We start from the raw sequence: 18,327 nt of genomic DNA, 5'->3' as shown, positions 1-18,327 counted from the left end.
ATACCACATACATGACATATAACAATCTATATTAGCGTTTTCTCATACAATAACAGCAATTATACCATCACTATATTATCAATAAATCCTATGCTCTGCCCAATACAGCACTTGATGCTACAACACTTCCCAGAAACAGTTCCCCTTGTCTACAACACCCTCGTTCCCTCCTCGTGTGGTAAGGCAGCTAAGGACTCACGTGTGGTACCAGAAGACACAGATCTACCTAGCCCAAAGTCAGCTGTCTCACCCTTCTGCACACCATGAGGAAAGAGCTCATTCAAGCCCAGAACTTCTCTACCCATGTCCCTGCATGTTGGAGAGTGACGGGATTTCAGGATGACCTATTACAAACTCTGGCTTCACTAAAATGGAAAGTGAGGCCCAACAAAGAGAAGACATGTGTGCCCAGTGAGAGCCAGAGCTGGACCCCAAGGCCTCCCAATGGCCTCTGCTCTTTGGTGGCCGAGAAATGCTCGCCCGTGGTGAGTTTGTGTCCTTGGTCACTAGGAAAGCAAAGACAGGTCTGGCCACAGGCCAGTGGGGGCTGCAGTGTGTGCTCCCTGTACCCTGAGACTGTGAGATGTGTTTTCAGGGGCCTTCAGAGCTGGCCAGAGTGCAGAGGATCTGCGGCCAAGACAAGCAGCACCAAGACCTTGGGTGATCCATCTGGATCCCAGCTCCAGTGCCCTTCTCCTGCTACAGATCCAAGATCAAGGTAGAAGTGTTGGCTCGGTTCCAGAGTCTCTTTCTTAGACGGACACAATATACCCAGCTCCTGCAGACATTGTTTGAATCAGCATAACACCTGAATTTTTAAATGAGATGCACATCTTTCTTACTTATGTAGTAGATAAAAATAGCTTCCATCATAGAGAATTTTTTTAATAGCGGTCTGAGAAAGCTAAATTAAAAATGCATCCAGCATTATGTAATCCTTGAAAGATAACAGTTGTTTACTCTGCTTTGATTTCTAAGCTTTCTCTTTGATGACAAATATTAATATTTATCATTTTTCTGGTGCTGGACTAATGAGAATCTTAAGTGTTTATGAGAAGGCATTTAAATATTACAGTACTGCAGATGTGTTTATTTTCTGATTTATATTCCTGTCTGTTGCATCAACCAGCATTTATTTTTTATGCTGAATCCTAGGTGGTGTTCATTGACATTTTCAGTAAATTCTACATGCCCAGCACTGATGGTCTCTTTATTTATTGGACAATAAAGTGAACGTGAAATTTTACCAACTAACACTGTGCTAGGAGCACAGCTGACCTATGATTTTCAATGTGAAGACTGACAAGCATGTAACTATTAACCAGCAACGCTAGGCAGACAGGTTGAATAATCCACATTCTATATCAGGCAGAATTTACTGAGTGCTGTGTCAGGCACTTCCTATGGTCCGACTTACATCCATCCCGTTGGTACTCATGACACCTAAGCTTAGTGGTGTTATCATCTCAGTTTACAAAAATATTGCACAGCTCAGAGAGGTTGAGTACTTGACTCAAAACAGCACAGTAAATCAGAAACAAAGTCAGAAGTCAGTCTTTAGAGCATGGTGACAGAGACACGTCTTAAGAGTCCCACATCATCAGGCCAGCACTGAAAATCCCTATTATCTGCTCAGCATAAATAATCCATCTGTCAGGATCAACAACCCTGACTTTCAGATCTTGATGGTAAGAGCGAGGCATAAATCATGCATTTGTCTATGCATGGAGACAGAGGATAAACAGGACAGCAGTGGTTACCCTCAAGGAGCTAGAGAGCAAAGACAGACAGTATTCATATCATAAGTCAGTTCTGACCCCTGACACAGGAAGGGAGCAGGGCTGTGCAAGTTCAGAGAAATAGCAGGAATGACTTCTTACTCCTATGCACCATGCACGTAAATATCGATTGACCAGAGAAATAATTCACAGCAACACAGACGGACAGCGCAGACATAAACTGGGGTGGTGTAAATTCAACAATAAACTGAAGTTTAGGGACCACAGTGAGGAGATGGTCACAGGAGAGCAGGCACTACTTTTGCCATCTATAGCACTTGCATTCTGGAGCAGATAGAGGTTCTTATTAAGACATAGGTAAAATAAAGGCTGGTTTTTGCTTGTGTGTTTGGGAGTTTTTGTTTGTTTGTTTGTTTGTTTGTTTGTTTGTTTGGGGTTGGTTGGTTGGTTTCTTGCTTGCTTGCTTGCTTGATTGGGTTTTTTGTTTGTTTGTTTGTTTGTTTTGTTGCTGTTTGTTTGTTCATTTAAGTCTAATGTAGAAGCTCAGGAAGTAAAATACAAGGATCTAGTTCAGAAGAGAGTGAGGTCAATATCATGATGCTGATTCCGTCCATGACACCACTTAGTCACTCATCCACCTTAGAAATAGTTTTCCAAATGTTCAAATAAGGACGTGGGAGCTGTGAAGCTCTTTTCCCATCTTGGAGCCATGATGAAAACAACATCTTCGTTCTTCGGTCAGCAGATCCTGAGCTCTTCCCTTCATCCTGTGTTTCCCCTTCAACTGCATCCCTCCCACAAGGCTCTTTTCATGATTGTTGTGGCCATACAGAAGAGAAACCAAACAGGAGGAACATACATGTGCTGCCCCATCGGGAGCAGAAACAGGTGGAGCAGACACTGAGCAGAGGCAGGTGGAGGAAGTGAGAGCGCCCTGGTTATACATATGGAGCTTAATGTTCAATAGTGCGTTCACAGAAGAGCAGTCTGTGGAGATGGGAAGCGGTATACAACCTCACTAGGAACAAAACTGATGTCCTAGCAACAAGGAGTTTAGGAGAAGATGCTAGATGGAGAAGATGTGGCAGATGAAGAAGACCCAGACATCAAGAATCCAGCTCCAGCTACAGCACTGAAGTCTAGGTACCATTACCCAAACTCTATGCTTCCTTTTCAGGCCCTAGGGAGCCTGGGCTTATGGGTAACCTTATCTAGTCTTATCTAGTGAACCCTGACAGTCTCTACTAACCACAGATGTCGCCTTCAAGCATGGCAAGTTCTTTCTACCTTAACAACCGGTAAGGCTGTTCCTCCTGCTAAGAACAACATTCTACAGGCTGTTCATACAGCTGGCTCCATTGCATCCTTTATGTGAGTCTCTGCTCAATATCCCCAGGTAATTTATCTAAAGGGGATACCCAAGCCCCCTTTCATCACAGTACTGTATACCTGTCCTTCTTGGACTTGAGGTCTTTTAATCACATTTTCTGAGTGTTTATTTCCTGGTTCTGCCACAACTTTCTATCTGACTGCTCTATCCATACCTAGCACAGTATCTCACACACAGAAGTTACACAACATTCTTAAGGAGTTCCCATTGAAATCTACATTTTAAGGATGGGGAAATGGAGCCTGAGCCAAGTAACCAGTTCAGACTCGTGCAGCTGGTGATTAGTAAGATCCATTTGGTTTAATGTATCTGGATACTTGAGCTTAAAAGAGTAAACGTGTAAAATATTTTAATAATTACATTTATCAGGTGCTTACTATACAAAGGATGTTGTGAAAATTAATGTTTTATTAGTTATTTTTGCATCACTAAGAAAAGGCCTGCCAAACAACATAAGGGAGGAAGGTTCACTCCGGCCCATGGTTTCAGAGCATTGTGATAGGGAAGGCTTAGCAGGGCCTCTCAGGTCACGGGGGCAAAGTGTTTGCTGAAAGCCATTTACATCCCAGAAGGCAGGAAGCAAAGAATGATGCCAGAACCAGGGGCAAGATACCTACTGACAATATCCTTCTTCCTGAAGGCTCCACACCTTCTCAAACTAGTGCAACCAGCTAATAAACAGGTATTCAAAATATAAGGCTGTGGAGACATCTTAGGTTTGGACCACAATTACCACCAAATTTAGACCTACTAACAAAGAGTATACCATTCCATCCATCTTATTGAGAATACCTACAAATTGAAACAACTTGCTCAATAGTCCTTAATATATATATATATATATATATATATATATATATATATACATATATATACATATATATACATATATAAATATGTACATATATAAATATGTATATATACATATTTATACACACACATATACACACATACACAGAGAGATTTATAGATACCCTGATACATTAGATTTGTGAATTATAAACAATTCTTCCTCATACCATTAAAACAGAATGACAAACTCATACAAGTCATAAAGACTAAAACTGTTATTTCAAGTGAGGACCACGGACTTCATCATGAGCAAAACCATGGAGTTTGCTGAAAACGCAGATGCTTCTGGCCTCCCTGGGACCCATGCATTTGGCTCCAGCCAGCCCTTGACCCACAGGAGTTGGGCCCAGCTGTTCCATCTGCACTAGGAAGCCAAGCCCAGCCAATTCCTCTCGGCCAGGGAAACCTTGGCCTCCTGCCTCCTGGAAGTTCAGGAGGCCAAAGGAAGCCTAAGCTTGGAGGAAGCTTTATCCCTGCTCCACAGAGCCAAGAGGGGGCCTCCGCTGCAGATTTATCTGTGGCTATTGACTAATAAAGCTGCCTGACCTTTCTTTTACCCCCTAAGCCAGAAGAACTTTGCAACTAGGATGTTAAGGTGAAGTAGTCACCTTATGCCTCCCGTATCATTAACCCTCTGCTCAAAGTATCCCCATCTCCATGTAATCAGACCACCTCTGTATTCAGACACACAAGCTGTGCACACAAGCAGTCCTTCTCTACTTCTTTTGAGCCAACCTCTCGTCTCAGAGCTGGGAATATGCCCCTTGCCTGGCCCATCCCAGCATGCCTGACTCTGGGGACGGGAAGAGCTCTAAGTGGTAGGCTCATTACCCAAGCTGGAATACCTTCAATCTATATTAATTATTTGGATATTATGCTCAAGTAGATATATTTCAGCTAATAAAAACTGAGACTCTAAATTTGATGGTAAAATCTGAAAACCTTAAAATGCATTATATCTGGTATGTCTTATAATATGGTTAGAATTTGAAGTTAGCCTGATCATAGTTGCCATTTTTTTTTTCATATTTTAACCTATGTGGACTGCTTTCTAAGCAACAGTTTGCGTGTGGGATACAACTTAGATGACCTAGATCCTATGTGATTCAGAAGGGCTTGGTATCTCTCTCTGCAGTCAGACTTTAGACACTGTTACTAACACCTGAGAGACACTATTTTAAAAATGGAAATTTGTACTTTGCCTCACTGTTTTGGAGACTTAGTAGAGCACTCGGCTCAGCAGTTCTGAGCCTCTGGTGAGGCAGAACACTCACATGGGTGTGTGGACAGAGGAGGCTGGTCATAAGCAACGACCAGCAAGCAGAGACAGAGAGAGGGAGCTAGGCCAGATAGGCCCTTCCTTAAAAGGCACACCTCCGTTGTCCTGCTCCTCCAGGCCCCACCTCCTAAAGTTCCCAGTACTTCCCAGTACTGTTACCAAATGAAGAGCCTATCAAGAGATAAGACCATTGATTAGGTCAGAGCCCTCAAGACCCTCCCTTCCCTGAAGCTCATTAGTTGGTAACCTGTCCTGTAGCACAGGGGCTTTTGGGAAAAATCTGTCACATCCAAACCAGAGGCGCACCTTAGCTTCCACTCTCCTGGAAGATAACCACTCATTCCTCTACCACGCCTCCACATGATTAAACATGCTGGTGTCTACACATCAAATCAGACCATCCAGAGAGGGAGCCCAGCTCAGTGAGAGGAGACCTCTTCCGTGTGACACGGAAGGAGAGAAGCACATTCCTTCCTGCTCCGCTCAGGCTCCCTCCTGCTGTTATTCATATCCATGCATTCTTTTGTCTCCTTCACCCTTCTGTCCTCTGTGTCCTCCCCCCCACCCACCTCCTCGCTGTGGGCTCATCCCTGGGAAGGTGAACTGGAACTGCCAGTGCTCCAGGGTTGACATAGCCTTTATTTCAGCAGGTCCCACCTCTTCCCTCTACCTGTCCCGAGGGTTTTGCTTCTGTCTATAAAATCCTGCTGCCATGGCTTACACAGCTCCTGATACAAGGGGGGAAATATCCTTTGGGTAATGCAGAATCTGAGGACAAAGCCAAAGTTTTATTGTTGTTTTATTTTGGTGGATTTTTTTTTCCAAACTGAAAGACATGGGAAAGAGACTTCAAACCTTGCAGAAAATGAAAATTTTGTTCTTACCACATACCACAAACTTCACTGATTAAATGACTACAGGCTGTAATCTCTTCTAACTAAAATACGCATGCATTAAACCTCATAGGGAGTACTGACACCTCAACATTATCTATGATGGTTCTTAACTGCAGTAACTGTGAGTCTGAGAAACTGCGAAATACATTGAATTTTAATAGAATTCTGATTGCTAATAGAAATAGGCAAACCTGAAAGAGGGAGGAGGGGGGTTGCTAACAAACACACAAAAGACCTTACCTATCTTTACCGTCCAGAATAGTCAACCCACCTTCTGCGGACTTTCTTAGCGCTGCCTCAATGCTCTCTTATTCATGCTTAATTCATCATTAAAAGGAAACACAGGCCATAACTCTAAAAATGTCATGACTCTTAAGTATGCAATGTTGTAACTGCTAAGCCCAATAACAACAATCTTCTTCTTCCCGCATTTTCTCTTCCTCTCTATGGTGTCAACATAGCAGGAAAGCAAAGCTACCACATTGTGAAATAGCCTCCCACTGAGTAGAGACTCCAGAAATGCTGCCGAATAACGTGCTGTTGGCTAATATACATTCAGGCCAGGAATGCTCCAAGCCGCTTGAAAAGGTTTTAAATATAAATATTCAAACATAAGTTTGTGCATTTTCTATGGGGAAAGGGACTTTTAAAAAGAAAGTTCTGGCAGTGATCAGAACCTGTCTGCCCCATACACACCACCTTAGAAGAGTGGCTACCTGTGCGATGGTTGTTAATCAGTCGCCCAGGGAGGGAGGGCTCTTTCAACACCTCCCCAGCTAGCTGAAAGCAGGGCATACATTCTCTTTGTGACAGAGGCGTGTTTGTAAAGATGTGCCCCCTCCGGACCAAAAAGAGCATGACTATGCACACAGCAAGCCTTTATTTCCCATCCATCTCTGTAGGCACCTCCTCCTAACTCGCCCTGCCACCCACCTCTCCTCCTAAAGCAAGTCACCTCTCCCTCTGTTCTATCTGCACAGGGCACGCGAGCCCCAGCCTACCTCCTCTTCTCTAAAGTCTTCCACATGATACCTAATAAAAAGTTCCCCCTCTGCAATCTCCCCTTTGTACGCCTAATTTTTAGGACCCTAGAAGCAAGACCTAAGAAAGTAAAAGAACTTCCTCTTCATATAGATAAATCAGAAAATAAAAGGTATCTAATCAAATTATCTTAATTAATCTGCTAATGGAAAATGGGAGTAATTATTTAAGAAAAGGAACCAGACTTTCAGAGAGGCGGCTCTGAGGAAGCCATGCATTTTGGACAACTGCACTAGAAACAAAGAATGTCACTAGTAAGAGCGGCTGGTACTCTCCCTGAATGGTCCTTTAGACCTCTGTACAACCTTCCCACGGCTTCTGAAAATTTCTTCTAAACATAGTTGCAATGAGTTGGTTGTTTCTTGTTGCCAGTTATTTAGAATGAAGCAAACTAAATACGAGGAAGAGAACCCAACCTGAAAGTCCCCATGAGGAGAATCGGGACTGGGATAAGCAGGGCTAGAGACACAAAGAGGGGCGGGGAGAAAGGCATAGCAGAGCTTGAAATGAGGACACGGCCCAGGGCACCACCACCTGTACTTACTCATTAATTCCAGGGGAGCTTTGGATGAGACATCTCATGCCTTTCACCCCCAAGGCTTCAAATGCTACTTTCCGCATATCTGGCTCCATCACTATGACATTGGAATCACTTGAGAAACTTCCAAAAGAAAATGCCAACCCTGCCCCCTTTGCCAATCTGACTGGATCCATCTGCATGAGAGCAGCCAGTCCCGGGTGGGGATGGGGGACTCTAAGGGTAACTAGACAGCCCTGAAAACCACATATTTGAAAGCAATCCAAACAGATTAATATTGTAGAAAGGGAGAGATTTCCATTTCAATGCCTCAAAGTCCCTTCTTAATAACGGAGCTTTGACTTGAACATGGTATGTTAAGGACCTTGGGTTTTCTCATTGAATCCGAAGAGGCTCCACTACGGTCTGAAATCCCTCTCTGCCCACGGTGGGATGCACAAATATCAGAAACAAGGTTTTATTGTCAACTTTCCTCCTTCTCTCCTAAAGCAGGTTATAAAATCTAGGAAGGATTTTCAACCTTCCCATGAAACAGGTCATAAAATGCTCATGAGAAATAACCTCCCTCTACCTGGAGGAAGGACACATCCGTATCTGAAGAAAGGGGTCATGGTGAAGAATCCGATCTAACAGGCCCTCCCTTTCCTTCGGGCTACTGACATCATATCACACTGTTTTTATTATGACTCAATCTACTTCATCAACCCTGGCATAAAAATACACAGGATTATGGCCTTCAACTCATCGTTACTTCATAAGGGCCCATGTATCGTAAAATTTACAGTGTACAAATTTGTAACTTTTGAAAGTTTTTCACCAGTCTTTTGTTCGGGGGAGTGGGGAGGTGGGGGGGGCTCCCTTGGCCATAAGTCCAGGATGAACAAAGGAAAGATATTTCAATTCTGCTGCACCAATAATATTTAAATCGATACAAATGGTTGGAGAACCTCTAGACATGGTATGTGCCAGGGGAGCTAAAACAATAAGGTTACAGATAATATTCCATCCAATGTTCAGTTTATGATAAGCAAGGAAGCATGAAACAAAATGCACCAAGTTGTGATTTTATTTATTTATTTTTGGTTAGTTGACTCTTTTTTAGTGTCTTACTTGGTAAACTTACAAGTCACTATATGACCCAGGCTGGCTTTGAATTCAGGATCCTCCTGCCTCTACCTGCTGAAGACTGAGACTACCAGTGCTTGGCTACCACTGTGCTTGGCTTATGGGGATTTTGTTTTGTTTTGTTTGTTCATTTGATTAGTTGGTTTTTGTTTGTTTGGTTGGTTTGGTTTTTTGAGACAGGGTTTCTCTGTGTAATATGTAATAGATGAAGCTATCTTGCAACTAGCTCTTGTAGACCAGGATGGCCTCGAACTCACAGTGATCTGCCTGCCTCTGCCTCTTGAGTGTGCTGGGATTAAATGCATGTGCACCACCATCTGGCAGCTTATGTTTTTTTTTTTTATTACTGTGAATAATAATAACAAAATGAAAAGTTACCATATACTGAAGACAGCTACTGGTTAAACATTTTCTACGGGTCATGTGAAAACTGAGGCTGAGAGAAACTGTAATACTTTACCCTGAGTCACCCAGAGGGTGGGACCAAGATTAAAAACCAAAGTCCTTTGTTCTTTTGGTCTGTGATGAGGTAAATGAGAATGACCTCCACTGGAACCTATGCTGTGATACTTGGTCCCCAGTGGGTGAACCTGGGGAGGATTAGGAGGCGTGGCTTGTTGGAGGAGATGTGTCCCTGGGAGTGGGCTTTGAGGTTTCTAATACCAGTCTTCTTTCTCTGCCTCTTTGACTGCACACCAAGATGTGAGTTCTTAGCTGGTCCTTCTGCCTTTGCTCTGCTATTGTGGACCCTAGGCCTACGAAACTCTAAGTTCAATTGAATGCTTTCTTTTACAAGCTGCTTTGCTCATAGTGCTTTATCACAGCAATAGAACAGTGACTGAGACAGGGTCCCTCCTCTCACCTACTCTCATCCCAGCTCTCACAAACAACCTAAGAACTGCCTGAATACTTTCTCTTCGGAGTACAGGTCATGAAGCAGTAGCAGAGCCTATTAGACAGACTAGTTTTCTGGTCTGTGCTTATCTACCAAAACAAAGGACACAGGCACACACCAATATCCAAAAAATACAGATATATATATATATATATTTATATATATTTATATTTATATATATATATATATATATATATATATATATATATATATGCCCTTCAAGGCTTAAGGAACATCGCAGCAGAGGGGGTTATGGGAAAAATGAGTGCTACACAGGAAGATGTCAGCTTGATAAAACATGTCTGTTACACTAATGAACTCATGGGATTACCTCCACATGACTGACATAAGATGACAAGATTGGGCCCATCAGCAGTAAGTCTGCAGGAACACGTGAGGGGTTCATAAGACCTCACTTCTCCTTGGACAAATTTCGGAAATTAACCGTTTGCTATGGGGTGAGGTGTCATTCTCCTCGATGGTAAAGTCACAGATAAGGTGCCAATGCTCTAATAAATACCCCTCATTCACATCCACACAACTAGCCATAATTAAACACAATGATGCGCCTCTCTCTCTCTCTCTCTCTCTCTCTCTCTCTCTCTCTCTCTCTCTCATACACACACACACACACACACACATACACACAAAGTAGGAGAAAGACTTATTGGGAGGAAGATTTCAATGGGGGTAGAAATGACCAAAAATTCATCATATATGAAATTGTCAGGAGGAGGCAACAAGCACATTTGTAGATTTTTTTTTATACATTAACTACTGCCTGTCACTGATTTACCTTACCCATTGGATCTATATTTTTAAAACTATGCAAACATTTCATTTCCTCACTTGAGACTGGTAGGTGATTTCCCAAATTCCCTTGGAATAAATTTCAAGACTCTCTCAGAGGCTGGACGGTATAGAACATTATTGTCCTTGTTTTCTTTCTATTGCGATGATGAACAACATGGAGAGGAAATCGTTGATTTTCTCTTAAGGCTTCCAGTCCTTCATGGGAGGGCAGGAACTGAGGCAGAGTCCTTAGGGGGATTATGCTTACTGGCCTGCTTCTTGTGGCTTGTTCAGCTTTCTTCCTTAAAACAGAGGATCACATGCCTAGGGTTGGTATCACCCACCGTGGGCTGGGTCTCTCACGTCAATCATTAATCAAAAAAATGCCTCCACAGACCGACCACAGGCCAATCTGATGGAGGCAAGTCCCCAGCTAAGGTTTCCTCTCCCTGGCTCACACTGGTTGTGTCCAGGAGACAGAAACGAAGCAGCACAGCTATCTACACTGGTCTGCGCATCCTCACCTTGTCAGCTTCTGCAGCCAGTGGACATCACGCTTGGGTACCCAGACCTCCATTCAAGTCCCCAAATCCCGGCATTTTCTTTCTCCCTTCCTCTAGAATATTCCACCATGACCACCATGACCACCTTCCTATGTATACATTCCTAGCTCCCTACAACTGGTATGTCACAGAGGGCCTAGGGGAACCAGGAGCACACTTTCTGAGTGTGTTCAGTGTTTAGGATCCTAGAGACTTCTACCTTTCCTTTGTCCACTTAGCCCTTCCTTCTTCGTTTGGACGTGATCCTCATTTTTGGTCCTCCTTCTCTATCACTGAGTAACAGATAATGATGTCTTTATCAGCACCATCAACTTTAGAAACAAGCCACCAGCTGCTGCCCCAGAATTACCAGCTGGAGGACAGTTGCCTCTACTGACCCCTGAGGACCCTGGCACGGGTTTTCCTCCTTTCCACAGGTAGACAAAAGGCCTCACTGACACAAACCAGCTGCTCCTCAGTCTAAATTTAATATCTGCATGGAGTCATGGGTCAAGCTTCTCAGCAGGAAATTCTCACATTCAGTCTTTACCATCTCCCTGCCCATAAGAATACCACTGGAATGACAAGACGGGTTTTCAAGAGCGATAAAAATATTGTACTTTACGTATGATGGCCCGCCCTTCCTCCTTTAAGAGGATAAATAAAAAATTATTTTGCTTTCACATATCAAGTTTACATAGACAATGACAACCTAAGACATCTTATTTATCTATTTACTGCAGGCTCCTGGGAGCCTGGAAAGCATGCTCAGAGTTAGAAACTCTCTTCTTATCTTCACCCCATTAGGCAAAAATGCAGAGATGACACAAGCCTCACAGAAGCCTCAGAGAAAGAGCTGGGATTTAAATCCCAGGATGCCACGTGACTGAGATGTGTTGCTTTAATCTGGATGCTGTTTCATCTGAGAAGTCAAAGACAGGGACATACCCACATACAACCCTTTGGAAGATGACCTCGGAGGCGGAGATGTCTCTCTGCCGTGTTCACGTTGAAAGTAACATAACCTACATCTTATCTTTCAAAGCTGCATTTCTACCTTAGAAGAGACAAGCAAGATTGAAAATGCCCAGGGAGCAAAGCTCAGGGGTGCTAATGAATGCAAATCCACAGACCTGCTCTCTGTGTTCTAGTGGTCAGCCCTGCGGGGTGATACATGACCAGCCTACCACTGGTGAGGGTGCTGGAGGCCACGCAGATGGCTGGGAAGAGCTTCGTGCATAGCAACTTGCTCTGAGTCTTGAGTCAGTGATTTTCAAGGCTGTGATGTCATTCTCTAATTATCCAGAAATCATCTCTAATATGGGAAAAGGTGAGAGGTGCTTGCTTACATATCTGTGAATACATAACTGAAGGGCCCGTGTGTCTTCTCGAACCAAAGTTCTGGGAAACACACACAGCTTGTGGACATTTCTAATACCTCATACAAAGCGTCCGTGATATCTGTGAAGGTAAACACAGCACCAAACACTCGTTCTCTCCTCTCCGGAGGAACAAAGGAGCACTGGGAACCAAGTCAAAACTAATAGAAATGGAACACACCGAAGCTGCTTGCACATATAAATTAAGACGAGAACAAGGAAGCATCCCTAACACACACCACCAGATGTCTGCAGGAGGGATGTGGAGTAGGGACATCAAGAGGAGGCAAGCAGGCCTCTGGCGGTTCACCCCTGTGAAGCCTCAGGAAACCCTCTCTTAGACCCAAGGCGTGAGAGGAAGGCTGCTGGCCCACTTCTCTACAGAATGAAAACGATAGAGATGGTTCCTGAGAACTTCCAGCTCTAGCCCACGGGGCACCTGCCATTTAAACAGCCCTTGCACCTGAAGAGATGAGCATATCTTTATATGTTTAAAATGTGTCTCAGGATTTGATGAATTGATGAAATCGGACAACTTTAGCCATGAGACAAAAAGATTTTACTTCAACTGGCCCTAGTCTGTGGCCTCTAAAGAACAAATCTTGGGAACACGGGAGGATACCATTATCCAGATAGCTATACATCCACTGTGCCTTCTACCTTATTGGGAGTGCTTTCATCTCTGTCTTAAACCAACAACGTGACCCCAGGCAAACGGCTCTGCCTCGGGGACCAGCTTCCTCATCACTGAAATAAAGATGCACTCAAGCCATATATAGCTACCGTTTTTTGAAACCTCTACTGCCAGCGATTGTTCTGAACTCCTTGCCGTGGACTTTAAAAAGCTCAAAAGGTTTGGAACACCAGCATTTAGTGTCTAATTACATAAGTGCCATTGTGCAATTGAAAGGTTTTGTATTCTATAGTCGAGCAGGCCAGAGTCTCAGAATGCATTCCGTGAGGTAGGTTCTTTCGCTAGGAAGAACAAACTAGCAAACAGAAGGCGCTACAAACCCAGAACTTCTATTATTTAAAAAAAAAAAAATTCTACCATATCGCTCTAAAGGAATTTAAATTATAAATGAATCTATAGCACAATTTTGCTACTGCTATGAAACCATGACAGCCATCTCGGCTACCTTCTCAAGCTTTTTATTATGGGAGATACATAATTATTTGAAGACCATGTAAACATGCATTAACAAAAACTCCATAACTAATACTTTGTATAGCATATGCAATCAGAGGGGAAGAAAAAGAGATGGGGGTATCTTCTCTAACCCTTTACCTTTAGCCCCATCTTAATTAAGCAGATTGATAAAGAAGGCAGTCAAGAAGGGAGGGCATGTGGGAGTCGTAGTTCTACGGAACTGGACTACCTCTTGTGGTTCCCGAGAGTGAGACTTCAACTCCCAGAAGACATCTCTCCAGGCCAAAAGGCACGTTGGGCGCTGATGTGCCAGGCCAGTAGGGTACACGGGGCAGGACTACAAGTCCCAGAAGCCTCCGCAGCCCAGGTCTTGGGTCATAAAATGGAGCCAGAAAAAAAAAAAAAAAAAAGAGCTTTCAGTTGCAATCCGCTTAAGCACAGGTTTGAGCTGAGCTGCACCTGGCAGTCCAGGCCTCTCCCTAGTTATGCCCGAAACAACCACGGGGTATTTTCAGCACAATTCTGAAAGACCGAAAATAAGCCCTTTTCCAATGACAAACTTTCGCGAGCCTGGCCTCAAGGTCGACTACAGCTCTAAGCAGCTTCTCTGGGCCACTAGAGCAGGGAGCTGATTTTTATCCACGTGAGAACCGCTGGGCGGGTGGTCCAGAGTCCCAGGGCAGATGCAAACCCGCCTCCTTCCTTCACCTACGTTTACAGCTTCCAGGTCCCTGGCGTGTGAAACCCAAATTAAAATGCACGAGGTGTTAAGGTCCGACGAGTGACGCGTTCTCGCGCCACGGGGAACGGATGGGAATTTGTCGGCTTTTCTTTATTTTGCTTTCACACTTATCAAAGGCAAATTCTTTCCCGAAACTTTGTGCTCGGTGTGCCCGGCTCTGCTGCTGCCCTGGCACTGGTTCAGACCTTTGGGGACTCTGGAGCTAGGTTATCTGTTTAACCCAGACCTGTTTGGGTCAGAGGTCCCTGACACTTGTCTACGGGACTGACGAACTATTAGCCAACTACGCCTAGAGAACCCGCTGGCGCGACCCCGTGCCTCAGTTTACCCCGAGGGTCTTGCAGGTGCTGGCCTGGCCCCGCCCCGCCGGCCGCAGGGGTACGCGCGTGGGAACCCTGCCCGCGCCCCATATTCTCTTCCACTTGGGCTCGCTTCCCGGGCCCCTACCTTCCAAGATCTTGGCGGCTGGAATGAAAGGCAGAGGGCGGGAGCGCCGCCTGAGTGGGTGCCCACTGGGGTGGACCGGGGAGCTGAGGGGGGGAACGGTTCGGCTGCTGGGCCAAACGGGACGGACTACAATCCCCACAGCGCCCCGCGGCAGGGGCGGGATCCAATATGGCTTCCCACCTGGAGACAGGAGGAGGGACCAATCGATGAGGAGCACGAGCTTACGCCCTGCCAATCGGAAGCCAAAGGGCAGTGACACCAAGTCTTGGAGTAGATTGTCTAAGGTGACACTCCCTTTTGAAAGGGGATTTTTGTCATAAATCACACATCTTTGGCTTTTTCCAAATGAAAAAAAGAAGCATGATTATTTTCTCTTGAAATGAAAGGCTGCCCTGTACGTTTGCTTTCTTTTCTTTCGGAGCTGATCTAACGATGCTGCGTCTCCTTTCCCCCACCTTAGCTCCTTCTTGTTTCCTTAAGACCTTTGTATTTCTCCCAGAACACATTCCCAAGGCCCCCAAAGCCCTACTTGATCCAGCATACGGCTCCCTTTGTCCTCCCCTGACATCCTGTCAAAATCACAGCACAACCTTCCCATGCCTTTCCCCCGCCTTAATCCTCGCCCTTGCAATATTTTCAACTAGGCTCTCACCAGCAAACATTGCAAGTTACTTATTGGTGCCTTTTCTTGTCTTACTGTTCCATCAGGATACTTGAAGAAGTAGATTTTTATTTGGCTGCTGTATTTCTTACACCTAGGGAAGGGAAATGAGTCAAACATAGTAAATAAGTTTTGAATAATTGAGTGATATCTAGAGATGACCTTCTCTTCTATCTCTCGCTCATATCCATTCAACTCATCTCTGATCACCACGGTCTTTTATGCCTGCTCTTTTTCATTTTTATTCAGTCATTTCCTCGGTGTATTCTTTACCAGATGCTGTGTGAATGGCGGCGAAATCGTTAACTTAGCCAATTCCAAACCTAAACATATTCCCGGTCTAATAATGGATGAAAGAAAAAACTTAATTTCCCAATGAATGCAGTTACAAATTGTGGAGCGACTATATGGTTGCCACATGATCATACAGCTCCTTAGCAGGGAGTATAATCTTTCTTTCTTCTTAGAAATACCCCTTCCACCAGGCAGTGGTGGCGCATACCTTTAATCCCAGCACTTGGGAGGCAGAGGCAGACAGATCTCTGTGAGTTCGAGGCCAATCTGGTCTACAAAAGCTAGTTCCAGGACAGGCTTTCCAAAGTTACAGAGAAACCCTGTCTCAAAAAACTAAAGAGAGAGAGAGAGAGAAAGAGAGAGAGAGAGAGAGAGAGAGAGAGAGAGAGAGAGAGAGAGAAATGCTCCTTCCTCTTTCTTCCATTCTCTCCCAGATCTGAGTATGAGAAAAGAAAGATATTTGCTAGTGTTCTTTAATGTTTCTAAACAAGGAGCAGTAATGATTTGTCCCTGTTTTCTGTGGCACAGCATCCTTCCCCTTGCTGTTCTTTCATGACTAGCAAAAGGTTGTATGAGTCTCAGATCGCTCACCCTTTCAGAAGTTTGAACTTGCCAGAGTAGCAAGGTGTGTGTAAAGCATACTGGTAAGAAATACTGATGTCCTTGGAAACTACTTTGGGAGAATTTCACACAGGATGGTCGTCAAATACACCTATTAACACTGAGACCCTAGGCAAAGTAGGAATGAAGGTGAAACACGGAAAGAATAACAGTTAAAACAGCAAGAGTGCAGGTCAATATTACACAGAGCTAATCCTGTGCATAGGGATTAAAAGTCTCTCTGGGCTTCCTCACGCAGGCTTCTGTCAGCTTAGGGTTATTTCCTATAATACAACAATTCTTTTTAGCTTTCATGAGCACAGAGTTGGCTCCCCAGTCCCAGCTCTGCTCCAGCTGATCAGCATGAGAGATGTCACCACCCGTGTCTACTGCGTATCAGAATGCCAAACTAAATGTGGAATAAAATCCCTGGGCCACAGGAAACTGGGAATCATAACACTTAAACCCCTCCCAAGGAAGCACCAGCCTGCAGTCATTACATTTTCTACTTAAAGATGAATATAAATACATTTAAGATATGGCATTGTGTGTACTGATGTTATAGAATTGGCAAACAGCTTATTAACATAGCTATATGAATATAAGCATTTGGCTGTGAATGTTTCTGGGTTTCTGGGTGAGCTGTCACCTTTAGCAATATAAAGAACAGCAAGAACACCAAGACATGGTCTTAGAGCTTGGATCTTTGGATCTTGTTTTTTGATCCAAGGCTTCTTTTGGGGGGGGAGGGGGGAGACAGAGTTTCTCTGTAGCTTTGGGGCCTGTCCTGGAACTAGCTCTTGTAGACCAGGCTGGCCTCGAACTCACAGAGTTCTGCCTGCCTCTGCCTCCCGAGTGCTGGAATTAAAGGCGTGTAGCACCACCGCCTGCCTTCTTCCAAGATCCAAGACTTCTAAGCACCAAGACAATCAACTAAAAGGTTACAATTTAATCTACAAACTGATTGAATAATTACTGCAAAGGCATCCAGACAACCTCCCTGTAACCTTCCACTATGAGAAATACAGGATCATCCTCCCCTGTAGGGCGGCTGGAGATCACATAGTGGAGTCCCAAGAGCATCTTCTTCAAGCTCACAGGACCTACACAGAAATCTCTACTGTGGAAAGTCTCAAAACTAAGCAGTCATTGGCAGTCAAAGAGTTGAGCCCTCTGCATAATTCATTTTAGCCATATGTTACAGGTCATAAACTAGACAGTCAGACAAGCATTCTGAGGGCATTTATTTGAGAAAATGAAACTATATTAACTCAGGGAAAGCAATGTTTCGTTTTTATCATCCAAACTATAGAGAGACTGGGAAATTCAGCTGTCCTGAAATGCTCCAGTCTCCTTCACAAATCCCAGCTTGTAATCCTGGAGATTTTCTGGCTGTCAGGGAAAATACAGTTGCTAAAAAGAGCAAGAACCATCTTATGACATACTAAATATTGTCCAGATCTTCCACTCTCTCTTGTTCTGTCCCTTTGTCCTATTTATTCTTTTGTTTTCCCATGTTAAATAGATTCCTTGGGTGGATCTACTCATCAGATGTTGAAGAGATCAGTATATTCCCTATAGTTAGAGAACATATGGACGCTGTCTTTTTTTAACTATGCCTCATAAATAATCACACTTAATCCATCTTAGTGCCATCTTCTGCAATCATCTCCCGGTTACCTAGAGCATAAGGTACATAAAACTAAGCTCAGTGTCCGCCCTGTGCTCTCACTGGGGTGGCTCAGAGAAAAGCTGTGCCTCCTCATCACTCTCCCTCAAGACAGGACACATCCAGACACAAGGCCCAGGCTCACTGCCGCGTTAAAGGCATTCCATCATTCAGGAAGATTAAAATCCATTAAAACATTTCCTAAAAATTAAAAAGCTGTATTTCTTTAGTAGAGGACTGTCCTGGTGTGCCTGCCTATTGCTATTATAAATACTGTAAAGAAATGGATTTATTTT

The 18,327-nt window shown here is 44.1% G+C and overlaps 1 protein-coding gene across 1 annotated transcript in view; it reads right to left on the bottom strand.

The window, feature by feature from the left end:
• The window catches only part of Fhit (fragile histidine triad diadenosine triphosphatase), a 1,428,341-nt gene extending 1,413,440 nt beyond the window's left edge, over positions 1 to 14,901 (bottom strand). Inside the window, exon 1 of the mRNA XM_057769802.1 lies at positions 14,808 to 14,901. The gene's annotated coding sequence lies outside the window, so the exon portion shown is untranslated. The remainder of the gene's footprint in view (positions 1 to 14,807) is intronic.
• Between the last annotated feature and the right edge of the window lie 3,426 nt (positions 14,902 to 18,327).

The sequence above is a fragment of the Chionomys nivalis genome, chromosome 5, assembly GCF_950005125.1.
Source record: "Chionomys nivalis chromosome 5, mChiNiv1.1, whole genome shotgun sequence".
NCBI classification, from domain to species: Eukaryota; Metazoa; Chordata; class Mammalia; order Rodentia; family Cricetidae; genus Chionomys; species Chionomys nivalis.
Note: the sequence above shows the minus strand (reverse complement) of the source record. Positions and strands in the feature narration are given on the sequence as shown.